The sequence below is a fragment of the Balaenoptera musculus genome, chromosome 2, assembly GCF_009873245.2.
Source record: "Balaenoptera musculus isolate JJ_BM4_2016_0621 chromosome 2, mBalMus1.pri.v3, whole genome shotgun sequence".
Taxonomy (NCBI): Eukaryota; Metazoa; Chordata; class Mammalia; order Artiodactyla; family Balaenopteridae; genus Balaenoptera; species Balaenoptera musculus.
In genome coordinates this window covers 139,239,542-139,265,405 of record NC_045786.1, presented here as the reverse complement: position 1 = coordinate 139,265,405, position 25,864 = coordinate 139,239,542, and the positions used below count along the sequence as shown (strand labels likewise).

General features: G+C 44.3%; 1 protein-coding gene and 1 long non-coding RNA gene across 5 annotated transcripts in view; one reads left to right on the top strand and one right to left on the bottom strand.

Annotated features, from left to right (window-relative positions):
- Positions 1-692: 692 nt before the first annotated feature.
- Positions 693-5,498, bottom strand: LOC118890452. Its single transcript, XR_005018745.1, has 2 exons — positions 4,565-5,498; positions 693-1,022 (listed from the first exon to the last, which is right to left on the bottom strand). It is a non-coding gene; the product is annotated as an uncharacterized LOC118890452 (long non-coding RNA).
- Positions 5,499-5,630: 132 nt separating this feature from the next.
- Positions 5,631-25,864, top strand: part of SPTB (spectrin beta, erythrocytic) — a 125,230-nt gene continuing 104,996 nt past the window's right edge. For all 4 annotated transcript variants that reach the window (XM_036841175.1, XM_036841176.1, XM_036841174.1 and 1 more), the window contains exon 1: positions 5,631-5,823. The gene's annotated coding sequence lies outside the window, so the exon portion shown is untranslated. The remainder of the gene's footprint in view (positions 5,824-25,864) is intronic.

The following is a 25,864-nucleotide window of genomic DNA, read 5'->3' as shown; positions in this document are numbered from 1 at the left end:
GTAGCGGAGTGACATGATCAGATTTCTTTTTTAGAAAGTGTACTTTGGCTACTATGTGAGGGAAGAATTGAAGGAGAGTGAAACTGGAGAATGGGACAGCAGTTAGGAGGTTTATAAGAAGCAATTCATGTGAGAAAAGATGAGGCCTGGGTTATGGACTGAATTGTGGCCTGCCCTCCAAATTCATATGTTAAAATGCTAGCCCCAAGTACCTCAGAAAGTGACCAGATTTGGAGATAGAGCCTTTAAAGAGGTAATTAAGGTAAAATGAGGTCATGTGGCTGGCCCTAATCCAATATGACTAGTGTCCTCACAAGAGGAGATTAGGACACAGACACGCAAAGGAAAGACCACGTGAAGACAGAGGGAAAAGATGGCCACCTACAAGCCAAAGAGAGGGGCCTCAGAAGAAACAACCCTGCCGGTAACTTGATCTCGGACTTCTATCCTCCAGAATTGTGAGAAAACTAATTTTGTTGTTTAAGCCACCCAGTCTGTGGTATTTGTCATGGAAGCCCATGCAAACTAATACAGCCTGAACAAGGCAACTGCAGCAGAACCTAAGCGCCTTCAGACACCAGTTTATCATCACACCCCAGTATAAGCCTGCTATTACATCTGCACAAGCTCACATCTCTTAGGTAATGGAAAATCTAATCCTGGAAAGGAAGGAAAGCTCAGGCACAGCTATAGAAGGAAAGATGCCCATTTATTCCAAAGCCTGGTTAGTGCTTCCATGCACTGGTGGATGACAGGATGTAAGCCTTGCTCGTCTGCTCCTTTCCATTATCGGTGGAGGGAAATTTGAAATTGGTGTCACTTGCTCCTTTAGAGGGAGGTCAGTTTGGTATTTACACACTCACTGCCAGTTTTCAGATTCCTTGCAAGGACCATTCTGTTTGAGGCATCTGAAGGTGAAGTTTAGTCCTTTGCCCTCAGTGCCTCTATATTGTAAATGGTGGGCTTTTCAAATGGGTCCTCCTGCTGCTTTGTCTTTGGAAGTTGTGGAGACGGTGGTTCCCCTAGATGCTCCCAGAAATGGAACAGAAATTTCAGTTTAGTTTTATGAAATACATCTCTTGGTGACAAGGTAAAGATGAAGGGAACTAATGTTTTTTGAGCTCTAGGCACTATTTCGAAGTTTTCTGTTCATAACCATGAGTTCTTGATTTTTCCATTGTTAGCAGAGATTTGAATGAGGGGAACATTGGGTAGGGTTGGGTTTATTTGGCTTCGTATTTCTGTTTTTTTTTTTTTTAAATAAATTTATTTATTTATTTATTTATTTTTGGCTGTGTTGGGTCTTCGTTTCTGTGTGAGGGCTTTCTCTAGTTGTGGCGAGCGGGGGCCACTCTTCATCGCGGTGTGCAGGCCTTTCACTGTTGTGGCCTCTCTTGTTGCGGAGCACAGGCTCCAGATGCGCAGGCTCAGTAGCTGTGGCTCATGGGCCTAGTTGCTCCGTGGCATGTGGGATCTTCCCAGACCAGGGCTCGAACCCGTGTCCCCTGCATTGGCAGGCAGATTCTCAACCACTGCGCCACCAGGGAAGCCCTGTATTTCTGTTTTTAAGTAGCTTTCTGATACATGTTCATTTCTAAGTCACAGTAGTCTTAAAATTTCAAACAAATAACTGGTTCTGTGATTCAGTAAAAATAGTTTTTAAGATTAATTTAATTCAAGGCACAGGAAGCTAGTCTAGTCTATATTTTTGGTTTATGATTTAATTTTTTCAAGTTCTTGGGTCTTAGAATCAAATTATAAACTTTAAACTGTACATACAACTGTAAACTGTATTTAAAAATCTTTATCCTGCTTTAAACTGCTTTTATTGAATCTGAAAATTCATATTTTTCTTCAACTCTGAGAAATTTTATTCCACTTTCTCCTTATTATCATCTCATCTGCTCTCTCTTTTCTCTCCTTTTGTAACTTCTATTGGAACAGATATTGGAACTTGGGGATCTCGCTTCCATGACTTTCAACCATTCTCACAAACTTTCCATCTCCTTGTTTTTTGCCCTCTGTTTGGGGAGAATTTCTGTTTCCACTAATCTGCTCTTAACTTGATCAGTTCTGCTGATCAGCTAATGAATTTTAAACTTCAGAAACCACTTTTTAAATCTCTACGTTTTCTCACTGATTATTTTTCATGAATACAATATCCTTTCAAATCTTGCTGAATAAAATTTAAATTCATTTAAATTTTATCTTCTGTTTCCTTATTAACTTAGTTTCCTCTGATATTACTTCTTTGTTAGTTGTGTTTTGTGCTTTTCTTTCATGGTATTGGTTCCCCTCCGCTGACAAAATCTTCGGTGATTTTGATAGTCCGATCATCTTTTATTTGAGGATCGGTTTGCCTGTCTGTTCTGTTAATCATAGCCGGTTTTCAGGAACTGTGAAGGAAGGGCACAGCATGCTATCCAGAGAGAGTGAAAGTTCCCTATTACTTCTAGCGGTCAGTATATACTTGGGCTCTGCCCCTCTGGTTCCAGGATCCCCACTAACTTTATCCCACAGGCAAACATTTGGTACTTAAGGCCAGCAGGGGAGGGGACTCCTCAATGAATTATTCTATCCTAGGTACCCCCCCCCCCACCTCCTCTTGTATCCTTTGACTCTTGCTTGGAATTTCCCTAAACTATTCCTTCTCCTGAACCTGTTTTGATTTCCTCTAACTTTGTTTTTCTCTAGATCAGGTCCTGCCTCTCCTATATTTCAGGATTTCCTAAAAATTCCTGGAAAATTGATCACACTTTTTTCTTATTTTCCTGTGCTGTTAGATCTCTATTCTCTTTAAGACATATCTTTTTATGAGATTTAGGATGGAAGAGAAGGTAAACGCATGGGCTCAACCCACCATCTTGACCCAATCTCTACTTATCATTTTCTTTATTATCTCTAATTAATTATCAAATAATACAAGCTCAATGTGAAGAATTCAGAGAATATAGAAATAGAAAATGAAAGTTCCTTCTTGTGTCAGATTCCTCTAATGTCCTGACTTATATCCCCTTCTCACCTATTGATTTTAGCTGGAGCTGGGTTGACAGTTCTGTGAGGGCTTCCTCTCACTTCCTGGTTAAGTAGAAGCCTCAGTTCCTGGCTGACAGCATCTAGTTTCAAATGCACACCATCTCTGTGGCCCTAGAACTGCAGATTTTCAGTTAGGAGCTTGCTTGGTAGCTTGGAAGTGTGGGCTGTCAACATGGAATAGGGGGTTAGGGGGGCAGTCCCTTGACCAACCAGGATGAGGACCAATCTCCCACCTTTCTGATAGACAATTCAGGGAGGCTTTATGAACTCTTCTCAGGAGGTCCCTGCAGAATTAATCCCTGCTGCCCACAGCAATGACTTCAAATATGAACCCTTATATGAGCTTTTCCTTCTTACCTATTTCACTCTCCCCAGTTTCTCATTCCCACTCCCTGGGATCTGCCATTTTCCTCCCTCCTTATTTGACAATACCCTTTTCCTCTGTACTTCTAAACTTCCTCTCTCCCTCAGTCCTAATATATCATTTCACTGTAACTCTATTAGCTGTCAAGCATGTGGGGATGCTGTCAGGATTACAGGCTCTGTAGCAAATGAGGTTGTATTGAATTATTTAGATTTCAGCTAAAGTGGAAATAACTAAAGCAGCTGAACAGGTTTGTAAAATCCTGGGGTAATCTGTCCACTGATTTGGTGCTTTTACCATATTATTTTTTTCTCATGGTTGAAAATTATAAATTTTAAGGCTACAAAGAAATATATGTGTACAACTTTTCAGTTCAGAGCCACAAACCTAAAGCTAAGGAATTGTCTGTTTTATGTAGTATATAATTATGTAGCTGCAGAGCTGCAATTCTAGGGAATCATGAATTTATTTAATAAGTTTATCTACACAAGGCTTTTTAAAAACACAAATACATAATTTCTCTCCGTTTTTTTATTTCAAAAATAGAACAAAGATTTCTACTTGAGATATATGATAGTCTCAGCCTTTGAAGTTGGCCTGTTTTTCTTGAGTTTTCCTTGCCAGAATTTGGTTCTTAATTTTTAAATGAAAAAGCCCTTGTTGTTTCTAACTCAGTAAAAAAACAAATGGATTCTTAAATGTTATCAGAAAGGGGGAAGGGTGGATCACTGCTAATCTAATGGGTGACCACAAATATTCTTCTATTATCTTCCCTCTATTACTAGTGTGTCTTGGGAAATTGAGCTTAATAAGGGCCCAGACAACAAGGTGGTAGTGTGGAGAGTTCTGTGGCTTTGTAACATCTATGGAGTTTGCGCCACCTGGCACATCTCAATGTCTAAATGCCCACTCTCAAGAAGTGTGACTGCAGCAGGAAGTGAAGTATCTTTGCATATGTTCAATATATAAACTAAGCACACACATCTGGCACTTAAACACCCTTTTCCTGGTGAATCCTGGAAAACAGCATAATTATACTCCCAAGCAAATAACGAGGAGTAAGACTTTCGTTGTTAAGAACACTAGGCATCATCAAAGTTAAAACTCTTTTATCATCTTTGCGCTTTAAATCTCCACTGTCATCTCCAAAATAGCTGAGATTACCTGGGCTGATGTCTGGTGAGAAACTGTCTCAGCACGGCTGATGGAGAGAAGAGATGAAAGCTGCAGCAAGGTGTACCACCAAGCCTTACTGAACAATGACCTTGTATAGTAAGAAAGTCGACAAAGTGGATAGCCTTGCAAGCTGCCACTTCTGTGTCTCTCTCCCGAGGTGACTCGGAGATGCTTTGTCTTTCCTCTCTGGCACCATCGCTTCTAGTGTTTTCTCTGGCCTACAGCATCCCACCCCACCCAGCGTGCGGAAGGAAGCCTCCGCTCGCCTGGAAACCGCGTCTGGCCAGGAGGTGTCGGTGGGCTGGTGTGGCAGCTTGCCTGTTGATTACAGTCCCTGTTAACGTGCGAGCCATGGGACTGCGGGCTGCGCCCCGCCAGCATTGCCCTGTCCGCCTGGACCACACCAGGATTGCAAACAGAAACGGAGACACCGAGCCCTCAGGCTGGGGGCGCGGGTTTCGGGCCCAGAGCCCACCCGAGCCCTCCCAGCGTCTGTTCTTACTACCATCCAGGAGAAGCCCGCCCGGAGGACGCTTTCTAACACACCAGCCCCCGGGAACAATCTGTCCCTCCCAAATCCGCCGCAGCGGGGGCGCACTGCCGGGGCGCCCGCTTTGCCTACCCTACGGCCTAAGCGTGTCTTTTAATATATTTTAAAAACCTGACTGTATACAGTGGGAACGCAGGGCGGGAAAGACTGGAGGGCTCATTTTCGTGGCCAGACTCGCCGCTCCGGGCGCACGAATTAGGCCGGAGCTGCCGAGCCAAATCCTTTCGCCGCTGCAGGGGGCTCGGGGTAGCGCGCGGTGAGGGGCGGTGAGCAGCGATGGGGGCGCTGCGGCCGACTCTGGCCTCTGGCGGGTCGGGCTCATGCAGTCCGGAGGGGGGCGGAGGCCGGCCCGGCGAGCCGGGCGGAGGCCGGGCAGGTGGCCCCGGGCTTGGAGGCTGATTGGCAGGTGCGGGAGTGGGTGGGGAAGGCGGGGGCTGGGCCTGGCTCTGCGGGAGGCTGCGGCCCCGCCTCCCCGCCCCCGCCGCGGGACTATCTGGTCCCGGCAGCAGCGATGTCCCCCGGCAGGAATGTCCCTCCTCAGATAATGTTATTTATATCTCTGGGCGGGTCCGCGGCTCGGCAGCACCAGGCGCCCGGCGGCCGCTGTGCCAGGAGCCCCGCGCTGCCCTCCTCCCCCTGCGCCGCCGCCGCTGCCACCCCCGGGCTCGGGGTGGCCGCCGCTACAGCCCCAGCGCAGGTGAGTCCCGGGAGGGCCCGGCGGCCCGAGGGAGCTGGGTGCGGGTGCGGATGCGCGAGGCTGGGGCGCGCGGCGCGAGCGCAGCGGAGGCGCTGGGCCCAGGGGGCGCGTGACGCACGGGGCCCAGGGGACCGGGTGGGGACCCAGCCCTGGGTGCCGGGCGTAGAGCCCGTGGGAGGCCCTGGTGGCTGCGGCAGCTATCGCCCCGGGGCGCGGGAATCCTCGTGGGCTTCGGCGGCGCTTGGCAAGCTGGGCGCTTGCTTTGGAGAGCCGGATCCTGGAGCGTCGCCCGGGGGCGCTGGGAGGGCGGTGAGAGGGGTGCGTGTTCTGGTCTCGGGCTGCCTCCTCCAGGACCCCGGCGTGGGGACGAAGGCGGTTCTGCCTCAAGCCTGTCGGACCTCCGCGCTGCCCTCTCTGCCGGGTTCCTCAGCCCTGGGGCCACTCAGATTCTCTTCTGGGGAACTTGTCTGCGCGCTCCCCAGTAGCCCAGCGCGCAGGCAGGGAGGGCAGGGCGGCGGAGGGGCCGGGTCTCCGAGCGTTGAGAACGACGCGGAGAGTGGCCGGGTGCAGCCCCAAGAAGGAGAGATCAGCGTGCCCCAAGCCATCCTCCAAGGACCCCCACCCTTCCTCTCCCAAAGAGTTCCGCTTCTCCAAGCTGCTACGGTCCACTCTACTCTCCCTTGCCTCACGGGTTCCTCTTTCTCCAACAACTTGGCCCTGAGAAATAGCAGAAAGTGGGAGAAATAACAGGAACTTTAAAACAATCCCCAACTCCCACCAACTCGCCCAGACGTCCAAAGGTGGGGAAGTAGCGGTAGGCTTGAGTACCGTTTCCGTGACAACGAGCCCCAGGTAGGGTCTTGATTTACAGCCTATTAATATCCAAACCACTATTTTCAGTGAGGAATTAGAGGCTCCAGGAGTTAATAGTAATACGCTTAACTCACTGAAGGAAAATGAAAAGAAACCACAGTTTTGTATGCATCAGATGGTGGAGGGGGGTGGATATATAGTGACAGTATTTTTGCACCCAGAACTCCTGTGAGGGGAGGCTAGGCTGTCACTTCCAGGTAGCAGGCAGCCCTGCAAAGTCCACAGCCTTGAGTTAGTCACGATCTATACTTGAATTCCTAAGGAAAGTGATTCAGGCGGCTCTTGAATGAGAGGAGTGTGCCAATCAAAAATTTTAGGCACCTCTGTACTATCCACTAACCGATTCTTAATTTCAAAGATGGTACCAAATTTTATTCTAGAATTCCCTCTTTGACCACCCTCTGATCCTATGACCTAGGGCAGGTCATTTCCTATTCCAGTATCAGACTTTAACTCTTTTGCTAGGAGCTGTGGGTTCCAGAATGTCTTGGGAAGCTCTTTTTTGTAAGTGCAAAATGTTTAAGTGTACTGAATGCTCAATACCCAACACAGCTAGGCTTTTACTTGCCTGGAGGCTGTGGGCTAGTTAGAAAAAGGAATATTAGGCTCACACTGAAGAAGAGCCCACCAGCCTTGAAACTAACTGACTCCTCAGAAGTGGGTCATTTATACAGAACTTTATCAAATCCTAGCATAAAGTACAGCTGAAAGACATAAGCCCTACATTACAAAAACGTGGCCGTTAGACCCCTTTAGCTGTTGCCCTTCTCTTTATCGGTGGTCCAGTCACAATGATTGGGGATGAGCCAGACCTGTTAATCCCAAATTCTCAGAAGACTCAGTCTGCTCATGGAATTGAAAGCACCCCAGACCTCCCAGGCATCCAGGATGGGCCTTGTAGCACAGGCGTATCAAGTTTTCCTGAGTGGCTTGCCCAGCTGAGAGCTGGGATACCACTTTTTGCTCTGGTCATTGCTTCTCCCAAGTGTTCTGAAGGTGTCTTTTAGCAAAATACCTGCTAGATGGTTAGCTTCGGGGTAGGTAAAGGGGTGGCAGGAGGCAGACTCTCCTATATGACAAACTAAAAATGACTATTTTAGGCAAACTAGCTGTGAATGAAAGTTTTGAACTAGAGTCAAAATCTGATGGTTCTGCCACAGTTCTGGAAACAGGCTTGTTTTTGGTAAATAAAAATAACAGTAGCTTTCCTTCTTTTTTTTTTTTTTTCTGTCTTTTACATACCAGTGTCTAGCCCGGTGCCTGGCTGGTGGTGCACACTCAGTTAATCTTTGTTGAATGAATGAGGGAATGAGTAAATGAATGCTCAGAGTTTTCTTTATATTGTCCTATTCAGTTGTCACAATAACTCTTCAAGGTTGCTCATAGAATCAACATTTTACAAGTGAGGAAACAGGTTCAAGGAGATTAAGTAATTTCCCTCACATCACTCAGTTGATGAGAGGTGAGGCTGGGATTCAAACTCAGCTGTTCAGTTCCACCCTCTTTTAAGGTTCAGAAGTCGGCAGAGGATATAGAAGTATAAGTTGGAAAGTTTGGTTATAGGATTGTCTCTTAGCTTCACAGTCTTTCACTCTCAAGGCCTCAGGTAATAATTCTGCATATGTCAAAGAAGCTTTAAAAATATTGCTAAAGGTATTGGACACTTCCTTGCTCAGAGGTACTTAGCCATGCCCATTATGTGCAGGTCGTTGTTTCAAGGACAGAACTGTAATTTTGGCAGTATTCAAAGCATGGATTTTTTGAAAACAGATTTTCCTTTCAGTCGTGGAATTGGCCAGGAGAGCTTGATGATGCATGGGGACAGTGTGATAGGACGGAGGATGACTATAAAAAATTCATGAGGCAAACGCTATTGGAGTGGGAAGGGACCTTGGAGGTCATTGAGTCTAGCCTTCTATTTGCATAGCTACTTGCTTGAAGGTGAGACCTAACTGTAATTTACCTGGTCATTTATGTGCAGTGGTGGTATGTGCCTTCCATGCTTCTTACCATTCTAGACCATTTCTTTCCAGTCTCTCTCTCAAGGCCAGTATTGGGTTTATTTCCTGAAGTTCTGCCTAATATTAAACCACTGACATTTTCTTTCCTTTGAGGGAGATTGTGAGAGGATATATTTTAATATCCAATACTTTCATCCTAGTGAAATCTTAAAAAGGTATTGGAGATAGGAGAGAAGACATAAGGAGCATTCAACTCTAAATTGTTCCATAACCTCCCCATTGCCTGTTAGGTGTACAGATGTATGCATTTTTACACAACAGGTATCTTGAGACAATACAGATTTTAAGACAAATAATCATGTAGCATTTCTGGAGCAATGGAGAAGGAAAAGACTTTAGGGAATTATTGGGACTGTCAAATACCTGTTTTAATCTAAGCCCAGTCACTAAATTGCTCTTGAAGTATATTATTCCAAATTTCAAATTCAAAAGCAAAATTATACCCTCCATTCGAGACCTGAAATGGTAGGAAACATAACCAGTGGGAAGTTTAAAGTGATAGAAATAATTTTAAAAAATTAATAACCTTGACCTGCAGATTAACAATTATCAATTGACTTGGGAAGATCAAGAATGAAAATAACTGCTGTGTGGGCTGATGAGAAATTTGACTTTGGAATGGGGACTGGCAGGGAGGTTCATGGATACTGGGTTCTGAAATCATGTGGCTATCACTAGTTGAAAATTACTGTGGAAAGAAGTATTTTACCTTAAACGTAGTTTATATCGACTCAGTGTTTTACAGACCGCTGTTTGGTTACTCCTCTACTTTAGATAAGAAATCTGGGGAGGAAGAGTAAATGCAGTGGTCTGTGTGCTAGGATCATCACGGAGCATTTGCCGGGTTTATCACAGAGAGGCGGTTTTTCCTCTGACAACCCCAGAGGTGAGGATCACCTGTTTTTAGAGATGGAGATGGTGATCGAGGGAAGGTGTCGGAGGCAGTCAGGAGAGCTCAGGGTCAGGTCTGGCTCCACTCAATGAATTGTCAACTCCCCTTGGTAAATATTTAGAAAATCTCATAGCATGTTTCCCTTTGTTGCTGTGCTTATTTCTTAACTCACAGTCAAGCAATCCACGTTCTTCCATTTTCATCTAGCCTTAGCTGACTATCAAACCACCAGGGGATTCGCAGCCTTCCAGCTCACACAGTCTTCGAGGTGGTCATAGACAGAAAATGCTTCTTCAGTGCATTGCTAGCTAGCTTATGACATTCCCAGGCCTCCTTTTCATCTTTCTCTTTCCTTCTCCTGGTGGCTGGAGATATTACAAAGCCGTCGTGTCTTCATACCTCAGCGAGGCCTTTTCAGGCTGTGCCATAATGTTTAATTTCTACATTATACCTGTGCAGACCTGGCCAAGAGTATAATTACAAGGGCAATTAAAATCCAGACATATATCATGTTAGCAGTGGGGGCAAAAGTGGGGCTTCCTTTCTTCCTTTCATTTTAATGCTGTAAATTTAGCAACTGAAAAGGTACAGGGCTAGGGAAAAAAAAATAGAGTTTGCATTGAACTGGGCTCAGATCATCCAGGATATTTATGAAAAGAATAACAGGGCACCTTGACAGCTAAAGAACAATAATTGCTTTGAATTATAGTCAATTCAAGAGTTTCCTCCAGGGGCTTCCCTGGTGGCACAGTGGTTAAGAATCCACCTTAACCAAGGCAGGGGACACGGGTTCGAGCCCTGGTCTGGGAAGATCCCATATGCCGCGGAGCAATTAAGCCCGTGCGCCACAACTACTGAGCCTGCGCTCTAGAGCTCGTGAGCCACAACTGCTGAGCCCGCCTGCCACAACTACTGAAGCCTGCGCACCTAGAGCCCGTGCTCTGCAACAAGGGAAGCCACTGCAATGAGAAGCCCGCGCACCACAACGAAGAGTAGCCCCCGCTCGCAGCAACTAGAGAAAGCCCGCGTGCAGCAACAAAGACCCAACTCAGCCATAAATAAATAAATAAATAAAAGAGTTTCCCCCAGCATGAAAAGGAGAAACTTGGATAATCCTGAAAATGAATAAGTTGAAAATCATTTCCATTTATACCAAACTTAAATATGGGTGTGTCTCACTGGAGAATTCAAAGCACCTCAAATAAAATGAAGCACACCTTAAACACATAACTTATGAGGACTGGAAAGAGGCCACTAGCTTCATTCTGTCCCTCTGCTCAGTTCATGCCTGTTTCTAGAAGCCCCCTAGGAGTGTTCAATCAGTTTCACCTTCAAGAATATTTCCTCAGGGGTAGAAGAGTAAGAAAAGGCCTTTCGTAACACTTACTCCAAGCCGTAAGTCATAGGGAGCTAGAACTGGAGAGGCCTGAGAGAGCCGTATTCAGAAAGAACAAACACTGGCCACCTACTGTATGCATTACCCTGTTATATGTTGAGGACACACAACATCCGATGGAGACCCACTGGTCCGGTGGGAGAAAGGACTTGCAAACAAGCAGTGATTCAACAGGGTGCCTGAGAAAAAGCCCACAGGGGGAAGCATCTGATTCAGGCTGGAGAGTGTCTAGGATTTTCCTGATGGAAGAAGGGAGGATGGGTGAGGGTGGGGCCCTAGGCACATAGCCTGGCATAGACGTGCAATATATCATGATTAGATTAGAGGGTGAGGAGTAGTTCTCTGTGGCTGGAGTACAGGCCACAGCACAGGAATGGACTGGAGGTGTGACCCTAAAAATGGTTTGGGTTCAGTTTGTGAAGAAGTTTGAACCATTGAAGTTTCAAGCTGAAATCAGTGAATGTTTTGAGCAGGGGAGGGACCTGATCAGATCCTTGTTTAGACAAAGGTCACCAGCAAAAGAGAAGGGAATGTGAACTAGAGATCAGCCAGTACAAGTTGATGACCACACATGATGTATGGTCCACTTAGTTTGCAGGAGGCCTTTGTAAGTGCATCATCTCATTTTATTCTACAATGACCATGTGAAGAAACAGGGAACATGTCATCATTCCTGCTTTACAGTCAAAGAAACAGGATCAGAAACATACAATGATTTGCCCAAGGTCCCTGAATTTGTGGTAGAACTTGACTTTGACCTAGTTTCCTAGTTCCAAGGCTGGGGCTTTGTCTAGACCTTCTCCATGGAATAATTGAATATTCTGGGCCTTCTGGGTGAGACAGTGATTGCTTTCTTTCTTCAGCAGAATTTTCAGTCCAAGCTCATTGGTCCTGGAGAAAGGGAGGAGGAAAGTTGTTACCGTATTTACTCTTTAGCCACAAAACCTTAAGGATGGCCCTCCAGCCTGTACACAGATGATGTTGCAAAGTATGACTTAATGTCAAGCATACATGTGGATTCCCAGCATGCTGTAGATAAGCGATGGACTTATATGGCTGTCAATTGATGTTTTGGCTTTTTCATTCTCTTACCCCAAATTTACTGGGCATTGTTATGCATATGCCTCATTTGGGGCTTCAAAAACCTCTTTTTGTCCAGTGATCTTGGGTGCCTTGATTTGTGCTTACTTCAGTCTTCAACAAATATTTATTGAGCTCTCATTTATTTGCCAGGCATATTCTAGGCCTAGGGGATATAGCAGTGAAGATGGCAAAAAAAAAGGCTGACATCATGGAGCACATTCTAGTTGGGTGAGGCGGGTACTAAACAACGACAAATGACAGATGAGTGTCATACTTTCAGGTGATATAAAGAAAAAATAGTGCAAAGGGAAAGAGAGGGAGGTGGTTCTAGAAGTTGATGTAGGATGGCCGGGAAAGGCCTCTCTGATGAGTTTTCATTTGACTAGAGACCCAAATGAAGCGAGGCGGGGGAATAGGGACGTTTGGGGGAAGAGATTCAGGTTGAGGGGATCTCTCAACCTGAATTGGTTGAGATGAAGGCCCAAAGATGGGGTCGCTACTGTGTCCAAGGAGTGGGCAGGAAGCCAGTGTGACTGGCGTGTTGGGAGCCAGGGGGGAGCACAGGATGTGATGTTGGGGAGGAAACTGGGTCTGGATCACGCAGGCTTTGAGGCCAGGCGACAACTTTGGGTCTTAGCCATACGATAGGAAGTCACAGGAAGTTGTGGGCAGGGGAGTGACTTGTTCAGATTGGTGTTTTAGGAGGATCTTTCTGGCTGTCCTGTGGAAGATTGATTGTATGGGACAAGAGTGGAAGCAGGGAGTGGAATGAAAGCTACTGTAAGTGGTCCAGTTAGAGATGGTGGACCAGGGTGAGGGTGGTAGGTTTGGTGACATGCAGCTGGCTTCTGGATAAATCTTTAAGGTAGAGTTGATGGAACTTGGATATAGAAGATGGGAGAAAAAGAATAAGTCAAGGATGATTCAACTGGTTTTGCTCCGAGCTACTAGAAGGATGAAAAAGCCACTTACTGAGATGGGGATATGTCTTATCAAATATACTGTGGGCTACTATTTTTGATTTTTGTTTTCAGTGGGGAGTTGATTTGGAATAGACTCGGGCAGATACACCCAAAAGGTGTTTTATTATGAGTGGCTCATCTGTTTGTTTTGAGGTAAGCCTCAGATGTGCAGTTAGTTCTCTGTGCTTTGTACCATTCCTTTTAGGTCATTCTCACAACATCTCCACTATATGTGATAGAGATTAAGATATGGTACAAACAAGATTGAGATACATGTCACCTTTTGTAATTAGAAATGTTTTGAATTTGCTGATTAGAGCCCACTTTTTAACACTACCTGGTTGTCATTTTAAAAAGAACTTTTAAAATTATAAAATGAATTCATGCACATGGTTGAGAAGTGTATCCACGTTGTACAAGGTACACAATGAAAGGTCAAAGTCTTCCTTTCCCTACCTCCAGTCCTACTCCTAAAAAGTTACCAATGTCAGCAGTTTCCTGTGTATCCTTCAAGAAAAATTCAGTGCATCTATAAGCATATGGCCTGACACATTTTAAAGCCCTAACTTTAACCTAACAAAAGCATGTGTTTGGTTTCATTTTTTGTGACTCAGTGGCCCTCGGGTGTATACTTCAATGGGCTGGAATCCAACTTTCTACCAATTAAGGGTCTCCCTCTCCAAAGCCACCCCACATGGGAACATCGTGTTCATCATACAGTGGCCCTTCTCAGAAACCTACAGTGGTTCCTCTGTCGGTAGAGGTGGAAATCCAAACTCAGAAAGTGACTTTTTAAGAGCTATTGTAATCTGGCTCCCATCTCTTTCTATCCTTCTCTCTTACCACTTCCCATCACAAACCCACTACTTGAACCAGGTTCATCTGCTTCTACTTACTGAGTCCTGAACATTTCATCCAGAGTCTTTTGCATCAGTCTTCCTGGAACACTCCAGCCCCCAGTCATCTCTCCCTTCTCCAAGTTTGTTAAAGGGCTAGTTACATATACTACTTAATTGAACATAATCATAGACTTCTTTTACTGTTATTTAACTTTTCTTGTGTCTATTATTTGTTCAACTAGACATCTCTTAAGAGCAAGAACTGATTTATGAATTTCAGTCACAGATCTTGCATAAAGCTCGGCCTAGTGCTTTTGCACATAGAAGTTCAACTAGTAATTTTTGGAATGTGCACTTTGACAGTCACTCCCTAGTGGGGTGATGCTGTTACACGGGGATTATTTTAATAAAAACTTGTCAGATGATGGCTGCCAAAAAGGCCACCTTCTTAGTGGGTTACAAAGATGTCCGTTCCCAGGGAATGGTAACTGGACGCTGCTCCTTTGGATAAAGAACTTTCTGATACGCCTGGCCTCGGTCTCTTGTCCCTTCCTCAGATGGCATTGCATCTAAATGTCAGAAACGGGGTGTTTTTATTTGCCCCTAAGTGATGAAGAACAGGCATTTAATGAGTATGGCAACCATTCGAGTTTGAAAAACTGTTTTAAATTATGATAAGCATATGTAACATAAAAGTTTCCTTTTTAACTATTTGAAGTGCTCAGTTCAGTGGCATAAGTATGTGCTCACTGTTGTGTAGCCACATCATCACTGCCATGTCCAGAACATTTTTCATCTTCCAAAGCTCAAACTCTGTGCCCACTGAGCACTAACTCCCACTAACACTCCACAGCACCTGGCAACCACCACTCTACTTTCTGTCTCTATGTATCTGACCACTCTAGGTACCTCAGATAAGCAGAATCATATCATATTTGTCTTTAGTGACTGGCTTATTCCACTTAGCATAATGTTTTCAAGGCTAATGTTGTAGCATGTGTCAGAATTTCCCTCCTTGTTAAGGCTGGATAATATTCCATTGTATGTATTTTTCACATTTTGTTTATCCATTCATCCACTGATGGGCACCTGGGCTGCTTCCACTCTTGGCTGTTGGGAATAATGATGCTATGAATATGGATATACAAACATCTCTTCAACGTCCTGCTTTCACTTCCTTTGGGTATATACTCACAAGTATACTCCACTATATTGCTGGATCATTCTATTTTTGACTTTTTGAGAAACCAAACCATGCAATTTTAAAATTTCTCCCTGATATTTGTTGTTTTCAAAGGGAAGGGCAAAATCTATTAACATCCTCACCTTTGGGACCAAACTGAACTTGAAAATTGTTCATTTGAGAACACTATCTTGAGGGGGTAGTTTGTCATCAAAGTTCTTGAATTTGTCCCTGTGTTAGTTACCTATTTTTAAACTGTAGACTTTTAGAGGACAGGCAAGAGATGTTTAATTTGCTTTGTAGGACATGTAGCCCAAACTCAGGTGGGAAGAGTGTAAATATTACATGATGATTATTTCAGCCAAAATAACTCCTTGAGCTGGATGACAAGAGTTTGGGTTGCTTCCAGCTCCTTTTCTCTTGCTGTTTGCCCTTGGGCAAAGAACCTTCTTTTTCTGACTTTTTCAGGTGTGTGTGTGTGTGTGTGTGTGTGTGTGAGTGTGATGGCACCTTAATATTTATTATTATCCTTAAAATTTCTTCACAAATTTCCTTGTAACGACTGTTACTTCACCTTTGTAGCCTGGCCTGACAGCCCCTCTCCTTCTCCAGGTCGTGGGGTAGCACCGAGTGCTTCCTCTTGAATATTTTTGAGCACCTTTCTCATTCCTTTGTTACAGCAAGGAGCATCTTGTTTTGTAATTGTCCATTTGCCTTCTAAACCTTTAGGCTGTGCTTCTTGTGATGGGGAGCTGGGTCTTACTCTTTTTTTTTTTTTAATTAATATTCCCAGCACCTAGAGTCATGCTTGGTACGTAGAGGGGAGTGGCTCAAAAATAGTTATTGATTAAAAAATTAAAGACTAAATGAAACATTATTATAATAATTGCATAATTAGAATAATGAGTTATTATAATAAGTCAACATTTATTATGTGATGGCACTATGCTGAGAGCTTTTATATGTATTTGTTATTTCTATTATCCTAATTAGAGAGATAAAAAAATCAGGCTTAGAGAAGTTTAATTACCCAAAATTACATACCTAGAAGATCAAAGCTGGACTTGAACCCTGGTGTATATTCTAGAGTGCTTGCTTGGAATCACCATGCCTGCCGTATTTGTGTGGACATCAATATTCCACGGCTCTCAATTCTAAGAGTTTCTTTTGTTCTTTTATCCTGCATCTTTAATGATCTGAAATTAGAGAGGTAATTATTTGTATACCTTTATATGTTGCTTTATATTTTCTGATTTAACCTAATAGGCTTGAATCCCCTGATTAGCTGTTAATAAATAATTGATGTTCTGAATCCTATTTCTGAAACAGTTCTTTGACATCTGAGGATGAAGGTGCTAATGAGTACTGTACAATATACCCACTGTCATAAGGCAGCTCCCCATATCGCTGTACTAAAACTGCTTTCGAAGGGGTCTGATACTGTCAAATGTGATGGCCTCCAACTAGACCCAAGTCCCAGGTTCCCTGCAATATTTGACTGTTAACCACTCTTGCTTTGAAACTATGCCCTCCCTTGGCTTCCTTTTTCTCCTCCCAGCTTGCTTACCATTGCTTCTTTCTACTTTTTTTGTTCCTTCCTCGCTACCAGTTTTTAATTGTTGAGGTTGCCAATGCATCTAAATCCTTATCTCTAGCCCCAGTCTCCCCTCTCAGTTCCAGGCTGCTTTAGAGCTGTGTACTAGCTGTCTTCATTTGGTTGTAACAAGAGGTCTCAAACTCACCATGTAGCAATAGGACCTCTTGGCCCCCTTCTTCACCCCCAAAAGTGAAGTTTCATTTTCTTTCAATTTCCACTGTCCCTATTCTTATCCTATGTTTGAATAATTGGCCTTCAGTCTCTGTCTTTCTAACCCATCTTACTCCCTGATCTCAGAATTATTTTTAAAAACATGAGTCTGACTGAGTCATTCAACTGCTTTAAAACCCTTTAATCATTCCCCATTGCCCCAAAATAAACTTTAAACAGGTAGGCAGGGACCTTCACAACCTGTTTCAACCTCCTTTCCAGACTTCATTCCCTCTCTGTTTACCCCACATTGGATGCTTATGACTGTTTAAACTTGGGGTGCGTTTTCATGCCTCCATGACTTTGCTTCTGTTGTTTTCTAGGGCTGGAATATCTTTTTGCCTTTCCTCAGCTGTGAACTCTTACACAAATGTCCCTAAAGGCCCTGATCAAACATAACTGCTTTGATGCTTTCCCTCTTCCCTAACCCAGGAGGACACTACACTCTCCTCTGAGTTCTTATGCTGTCACTTTTCACGTGGTACCCTGGCTCGCCATATACAGGCGTGACTCTCCTTCAGATTATGAGTTTCTCGAAGAAGGGACACTTGTCTGGTGCCCACGGGGGAGCTGGTGCCTAACTCCGGGTCTGGCTCATGGGTGGTGCTCAAGAAGTGTTGGTTGAATTGGGTGATAAGGGAAGTTTCAAGAATATTCAACACTGAAAATAATCCCCCACATTCTGACCTATAGACAATTATGAAGAAGGGTTAATGGGAGACACACGCTGTTGACGGGTTCGGGGTAAGGAGTGGAGAGGCATGCTTTAGACCTGAGGAGGCTATCTTCCCACCTCTGTATTCCCCAACTGCTTTCCGTTTAGCAGAGGGGAAAGTAACTGCTGACTTTTAATTTACATCATCAGAATATGTCTAGTGCTAGAAAAATTAGGTATTCATCGAGAATACAGTCACTCCCACCTCATTTTTCAGTGAATGTTTGAGGCTGACCCTCAGAATGCAGCTATGAAAGGCTCTTTGAGTGAGTGTTGTCAGAGCAATATACACAAGATTTGCTTTATAATAGTGAAGAGTTAGAAAAACATTTCAGAAGAAAAGACCCTCAAATTCCTGTAGAGAGGTTTTATTTTTTCTAGGTGCATTTAACCTTTTTTGTTTGTTTGTTTGTCCTTAAGGCATGTCGAAATAGAGACTACCTTGTAAAATATTACAGCACTTGTTTCTTGGTATGTTCTGCCCTGCTTTTTGCCTTACCCGGACAAAATGTGAGTTTCACCAGTGGCTGGACTCCCCAGCATACTGCTTGCTCAGGCCTTTGAGAGTGTTTTGTTTCTTTCAACAAAACTCTCTGTCATGGACACACTCCCACTGCAATCCAACCGCTCTCTTCTTTTGCTGCGTTCTGTGCCCAGTGGTTGATAGGAGCTGGTTTTTAGCTTCCAAAGGCGGTGAGCAGGGCTGCTAGGCCTTTATAAACATGTGCAGGGGTTCTGAGATGAACTGATAAACGGAAGGCCCTCAAAAGGCCGTGGACGGATGTGCCCGGTAAAAAGAGGGGCAGAGGACAACGTTAGGTCTCAGGCGGGGGACCTGAGGGGAAAGAAACAAAGGAAGGGACTCAGCCAAGATAACTGAAGGCCCCAGAGAGTCCTGAGGGGCATGAGAGGCCAGTGATGAGCAGACAGCAGTCAGCAAACTTGATCCAGAGGTGACAGTGAGCGTGGGGTCAACTAATAGCAGCTTCTAGAAGGTCTAGGTAGAATGCCATGGATGCCAGTGGTCACTATCCCATCTCAAGCATTACTAGTTGCCATTGTAAAGGTTACCAGCAGGCTGACTACTGGTTAAGTGGCCTGGCTGCGTGCTTTTTGAGTGAACAAGCCTTTTTATTTTATTTTCAGGAATGATTTACTTTGTATTATGTTAGCTGTGGTCTGGTCTCGGTTTTCGCATTTAAAATCTAGGCTGTTGCTGGTGGGGTCAGTGGCTCAGGCTCTTCCTTTCTCTGCAAGGTGGATGTTACATTCTGTACGTGCTTTCTGCATCTGTTGGGAATCTCGATGCCCAGACATTTAAAGTCTGAAGCAGGAGAGTCCCTCACAGTAGAAAGTTATCAGAAGAATGGACGTGTTTACAGGCACAGAGAGTGAGACCCTGTGTTAGAACCAAAGCAAACTGCTCTGGGGCAGGAAGCAGGTACCCTCTGCAGGGCGGGGACCCACACCCGTGAGGACAAACAAGGTCACTTGCATTCAAAGCTGTGTGAAACCACTTTGCCCAGGAGACTGGAAAAATACTTGACCAGCAGCAGGTCGTTGGGTGAGCTGGTGGGTGCGGAGTAGAGCAGGTAAGTCAGTACCGTGCCCTCAGTGTAGCAACTCCAACGGCAGCCTCGGTTTAGCTGCTCTCACTGCTTCTGACCCAGAAAACACTCAGAAAATGACTGCAGTGAAACACATCTTCAAGGTGAAGCTTTCAGTCCAGGTTGGGGAGGGATGCGGAGTTGATCCCAAGGGTTCAATACTTACCTCCTAAATGTGCTGGGAGTGAGCTTTGTTTATGCTCTGACCCAGGGGAAGTCACTTTACATCTCGCCCTGTTTCCACCAGCAAAGAGTGCCTTCTGCTTGTTTTGCATAAGCCTTGCACCTCCTCTGCGGAAGAGGCAGGGAATGAACTGGGAGCTATAAAACTCCTGGCGTCATAAATCTTTGCAAAAGCAGCAGTCTAGTGAGCAGCGTATTTGGCTGGCAAGTAATCATCACAGTCTATACTTGGTTTCTCTGCCTGTGAAATGGTGGGAATGCTTTCTCGATGAAATGTAAAGGAGGTCAAAATGAAATAGTGTCTGCATTTTCCTTTTTAAAAACCTGATGCTTAAAGCATCAGAACAACTCAAAGAGAGACGCTCTATGGATAAAAGGTACTCTCTGAGCACCTTGCAGACATCATCTAAAAACCTAGAAATTTTCTCCGAAGAGTATCTGATTCAACTCGCCTTTTTATTTTGAACCAATAAGGGAGATCCGCAGAGGGGAGCTGATTTGCCTGAGGTTGCAAAGTTAGTTAGTTGCAGGGCTCCAGGTAGAACCCGGGGCTCTTGATCCATGGCCTAGTCCTACCTCTCTCTCTGCCTCTCCCCCTCATATGTATATATATGTATGTTGTGATTATTTTTTGTCCTATACTACAACTTGCCCTTTTCATTTAACGATGAGACACTTTGGATGTCTATCTATATCAGATTATTAGATTGCCCTCTTTCATTCTCTCTCTTTTTTTTTTTTTTTTTTGGCTGCGTTGGGTCTTCGTTGCTGCACGTGGGCTTTCTCTACTTGCAGGATGGGGGGCTACTCTTCGTTGTGGTGCGCGGGCTTCTCACTGCGGTGGCTTCTCTTGTTGCGGAGCACAGGCTTTAGGTGCGCGGGCTTCAGTAGTTGTGGTACGCGGGTTCAGTAGTTGTGGCTCGAGAGCTCTAGAGCACAGGCTCAGTAATTGTGGCGCACGGGCTTAGTTGCTCCGCGGCATGTGGGATCTTCCCGGACCAGGGATCGAACCCGTGTCCCCTGCATTGGCAGGCGGATTCTTAACCACTGTGCCACCAGGGAAGCCCCCTCTTTCATTCTTAACAGGTGTATATTATCTTATGCTCCTTCTATTTCTCCATGATGACTTTAATATGTACAAGCAGCATCATGGAGTTTGAATCTTTTTTTTTATAATTAATTTTTATTAGAGTATAGTTGCTTTACAATGTTGTTAGTTTCTAATGCACAGCAAAGTGAATCAGCTATATGTATGCCCATATCCCCTCTTTTTTGGATTTCCTTCCCATTTAGGTCACCACAGAGCACTAAGTAGAGTTCCCTGAGCTATACAGTAGGTCTCATTAGTTTGGAGTTTGAGTCTTGAATTCATGTTACTGATGTAAGAATATTTTATATTAGCGTCTGGGGAGGGGAACAACTTCTGTCAAGGTCAGATGGTTTGAGAAATCTGAGACCTTGCTTCTGTTTCCTGCTGCTACTTACTTGTGGGCCCCTGTCATATGCCAGGTGCCATGCTTGGGACTTTAAATGCTTTAACTCATTTAATTCTCACAACAGTCCATTGAGTTAGATATAATTCCTATTTTACTGATGAGGAGGTTGAGGCTAGTCAAGCCAGCTTTGCTTAAGGCCACACAGTCAATCAAGTGCCAGGCTTCAGATTTGAGCCCAGATTTGCTTGACTCCAAAGCCTTTTTCATTGTCTGAAATCTAGGACACTATGAAGAACGGTTATGATGGGTTTAAAGCTCAGCGTTTTTCATATCTTCCAAGTTTTGTTGGTATAGACCCAGCTAAGGGTCCACTACACACACCAGCAATGATATGGAGGACCAAGTAGCAGTGGAGCAGAGAGAGAGTGATGTGAGGAGGAGGGACAAGAGGTGGCTGCACTTCAGGACACATTATTGTCTGTTATGTGCTAGGCTGTGCGGGAAACACAGAGGGATTGACTGAGACACAGCTCTCCACTCTTGGGAAGCTTCTGGTTTGGCGACGGGAAAGACTCATGTGGGACTGACTGTATCACGAACTGCCCCAGGGTCTCCAGGAAGCTAAGATTGGTTTGGGCCAGGGGTCCTGGGAATGCAGCCTTCACTGAGGAGCAGCCATCTGAACTGACCCTGGAGACAAGTGCAAGTTTCCCACTGGCCGAGTAGGGGAGAGGGCTTTCCATAGAGCAAATGGGGGCACGTGCGACATAGGAGCCTGGTGTGGCTACAGCAGAGGATGAGTGGGAGGATGTAGTGACCGAGGGGCCTAACAGTTAGGATGAGGCTAGATTGTAGCAGCCTTGAATGCCATGTAAAGAGCTTGTAGTTTATATTGTAGATCCTGGGGGCACTATCCAAATTTTTGAACAGGGGAGTGATGTGCTGTCAGCTGTGTTTTAGGACATCCTGCAGAAATGTAACGAAGGGCTCAAGAGGGTCTAAACCAGGGCAATGGGAATGGAAGGGAAGAGGTGAATCCAAGAGATTCTGTGAAGTCCAAGTATCTGGACTTTATGTGTGAGGTCAGACCCATTGTCAATTTTTGTGGGCCCTGCCACATAAAGGACCAAACGAATTAAAATTGACCAGTATCCAGATGCAACTAGAGATTATCATACTAAGTGAAGTAAGTCAGAAAGAGAAAGACAAATGCCATATGATATCACTTATACATGGAATCTAAAATATGGCACAAATGAACTTATCTACAAAACAGAAACAAACTCATAGACATAGAGAACAGACTTGTGGTTGCCAAGGGGGAGGGGGGGAGGGAGAGGGATGGACTGGGAGTTTGGGGTTGGTAGATGCAAACTATTACATTTAGAATGGATAAACAGAAAGGTCCTAATGTATAGCAGAGGGAACTATATTCAACATCCTGTGATAAACTGTAATGGAAAAGAATATAAAAAAAGAATGTCTATATGTGTATAACTGAGTCACTTTGCTATACAGCAGAGCTTGGCACAATGTCGTAAATCAACTATACTTCAATTAAAAAATTAAATTAAATTAAAAATTATCAGTATCCTATATTAAATATAATGTTTTGCTGTCAAAAATATTTGAAGGGATTTTGGTGGGGTTATATTAGTTTTTTTTAAATTGGAGTATAGTTGATGTATAATGTGTTAGCTTCAGATAAACAGCACAGTGATTCAGTTATACATATATATGTGTGTATATATATATATATATATATTCTTTTTCAGAGTCTTTTCACTTACAGGTTATTATACAATATTGCGTATAGTTCCCTGTGCTATACAGTAGGTCCTTATTGGTTATCTATTTTATATATAGTAGTGTGTATATTCATCCCTCCCCCTCTTGGAATTATTTTTAATTTTGATTTTACGGTGTTAATTTTATACTTTGGCACCAGTCAGTTTTTTTCAAGTCTTAGAGTATATTCGCCAGTCCTTAAAATTCAGTGGCACTAAGGTGGGGGGGAAGGGGAACTGTTGAATATGACTTAGCATTTTCTAGCTCAGGTGTCTGGGATGTTGGTGTTACTAATTTACTGAGATTTAAGTCTTAAAAGAAGGAGCAGCTTTGAGGGTGAGGAGGAGGTACAAAGAGTTCAGTTGACCATGTAGAGTGGGAAGTGTTAGCGGCATGTTTCGGTGGAGCTGCTGCAGTGAATCTGGAGACCAGGAGGCACTGGGGTTGGGAGTGTTGATGTGACAGCCCTCAGTCAGCACAGAAAGGGAGAGGATCACATGAGGGAAGAGAATAGACTTTAACTTTGGGTAATGCCCACATTTAAGGGATGGGCGGAGGAAGAGGACCTAGAGAACGTGATTGTCGTGTAACAACATACTGAGGACGAAGAACCAAGGGAATCCAAAGCCATCCAAATCCAGCTTCAAGAAAAGGATGGTTAATAATGTCTGATGCTGGAGAGGGATGAGAGGAAAGGATAGGAGGACGCCGTTAGCCTGTAAGAGGCTCAAGTCACCTTCAAGAAAGTAGTTTTAGTGGAGGGTCCCATTCAATTATCCAGAGTTACAGTGAAGCCATGGTGCGGAGGAGAAGGCAGTGAATGCAGACCGCTTTTCTGAGAACTTGATAGAAAAAGGGTGGGTTGAGAAAGGTCAAAGGAAGTTTAGCAGGACATGATTTTTGGGCTGAGAGGGTAAGGAGCCCTTGGAAAGGAAGCTGGGCTGAGAAAGGATTGGTGGATGGTGGAAGTCTCTGGGAGGCTGGAAAGCACCGAGTAGTAGGGTAGCCGACCAGCCCAGTCACACCTGTGCCCTGACATTGATGACGTGTACGCTTGCAAACAGTTGTCAAGCAATTCTGCATACAAGGCACCATGATGGGTATTCCAGGGGCAACCCACCCTTCAATGAGGCTGTGAGGTGACTCTAGGATCCTCAAGAACAGGGACTTTATGTTGACTGCCTGCTCTCTATGCCTTGAGTAGTGCCTGGCATAGGACGATGCATCAGTGCGTATTTGTCAGCGCTCTGGTGGACTTCGGGTTCCTGTCCCACAACATCCTGAAGCAGACTCCATCCCTTCTCTTTTCTCCTGTTCTATTGTGGGACATATGATGTAGGTGCCGCTCATGTAAGTTTGGAAGTTGGAAGCTCGGTTATAAAGCAGACATTCTCACATTCACACTTTACACCTACCTGCGTGCCCCTCCCCTTTTCTCAGTTCCCTGCCATCTCAGGTCCTGTCTCTCTTGAAAATGTGGACAAGTAAGTTTGTACTGGGACTCCTTCTGTGCCTCTCAGTGCTGAATTCTGGGGCACCTGGACTTTCTGTAGAAGCCGGGAAAGAATATATGATGATCCTTTAGGGGAAACAAAGGGGCTCATTCAATGAGTTGGTGAAAGATGAGTCTCCTTTGTTGATGGAGATAAGAGAGGATCTGGTTTCCTGAAAGCTCTCTGGGTGTGAATGCGCTTTCTTTGCTTGGTTCATGTCACTGGGGGATTTCCTTGATGGTCAATGAACAAGAGGGATCTTTGCTAGGAAGTGCTCCTGCCACCCCAAACTCTATTTTGCGGAAAGGCAGAAACCCAAAGATCAGGCCACATTTGCTGTAATTCTCTCAGATTCTAAGAGTATGAAGAGTTTTATTCAATGGGAAGAGTCTGACTTATGTTTTGGCAATTTCACATTTCCTGGTTGAGATGAGCTGGGAGACTTAACTTCTTTTCAGGAACACTTAATTTTTTTTCCTTTCTATTTACATTTATAATACAGAGTTTTACTAATGTAAAATATTGCAGAAATACAGACCATAGAAAATGAAAGTTCCTCATCATCCACCTTCCTTATCCCCTAGATAATCATTCACTACAATTTGATGCATATTCTGCCAACATTTTTTATACATATGCTAATAAAATATATGGTTGCTATTTATTTTTACAGAAAAGGATTTCTATTATGGATACTATACTATTTGACCATTTACATTGTTTTACTCATCAGTACACAAGATTGTCTTTCCACATATGTATACCTGTAGATTTTCCTCCTTCAAAATGGTTCCATTGTATGGAAAAACCGTACTTATTTAACCAATTTTTAAATGATGCCAAATTAGTTTGTCTTAATTTTTGTGTGTTTTCGTTTTGTTTTGGCTCTAACCAATAATATGGAGCTAGTTTTAAACTGCTGGGAATGGATGGCCTGTTTAAACTAAAGGGGCTAGAAAAATGAGGCCAAGTTTAGTGGGGATGTATAAGGCTGTCTCCTTGATTCCCTCCATTCTCTCCATTCTCAAAGTAGGGAAAGACCTCTCCTGCAGCCCAGGGGAGTCTCCTGTCCCTTCTCCCAGGCAGGACCCAGGCACAGACCTTTTGTTATGAAACGTACTTAGACCAAATCACACTGCCATTTTGTTTTGCTTCTCCCCTTTCCTTCCTTCCTCTCTCCCTCACGCCTTCCTTCCTCTTTTTAACTCGGTGTCCAGTTACAGCGCCCCCCCTAGTTCTCCTCTATTCCAGTCACCCATGAGTGTCCGGGCTCTGCATGCCTTCCTCTCCCACAGCGGGCCTCCCACCATTCCTGACTTTGATCTTGTTTTATGCCCTGCTAGTGTTTCCAGTTTCTCTAGATGGTGCCCTTGTTAGTGTCCGCTGGCTTCCCCTGTAGTCTCATCTGCAAAATATTTTAAATCTACTGTTCCCCAAGTCATTTGGCCTACCCTTTAAAGGATTTAAATACAAATCAAGCTTAACACAACTGCCCCTTTGCCCCATGTGCCTGGTACTTACCCTCACCCTCTGTTCACTGTACTGTGAATAGTAAATTTCCATTCCTCTTGAGGTGACTTCATTTCTAGTGGAAACTCCTGCCCTGTGTTGTGGCAGAGCGAGTACATTCTTTGGCTATGGTCTGACCTGGCTTCGAATCCAGGTTTTAACACTTACCTCAGCAGGTAATTTAATCTTTTTGATCTTCATTTTCCTCTTCAGTAAAATGGGGAATAATGATACCCACTTTTCAGATAGGGTTG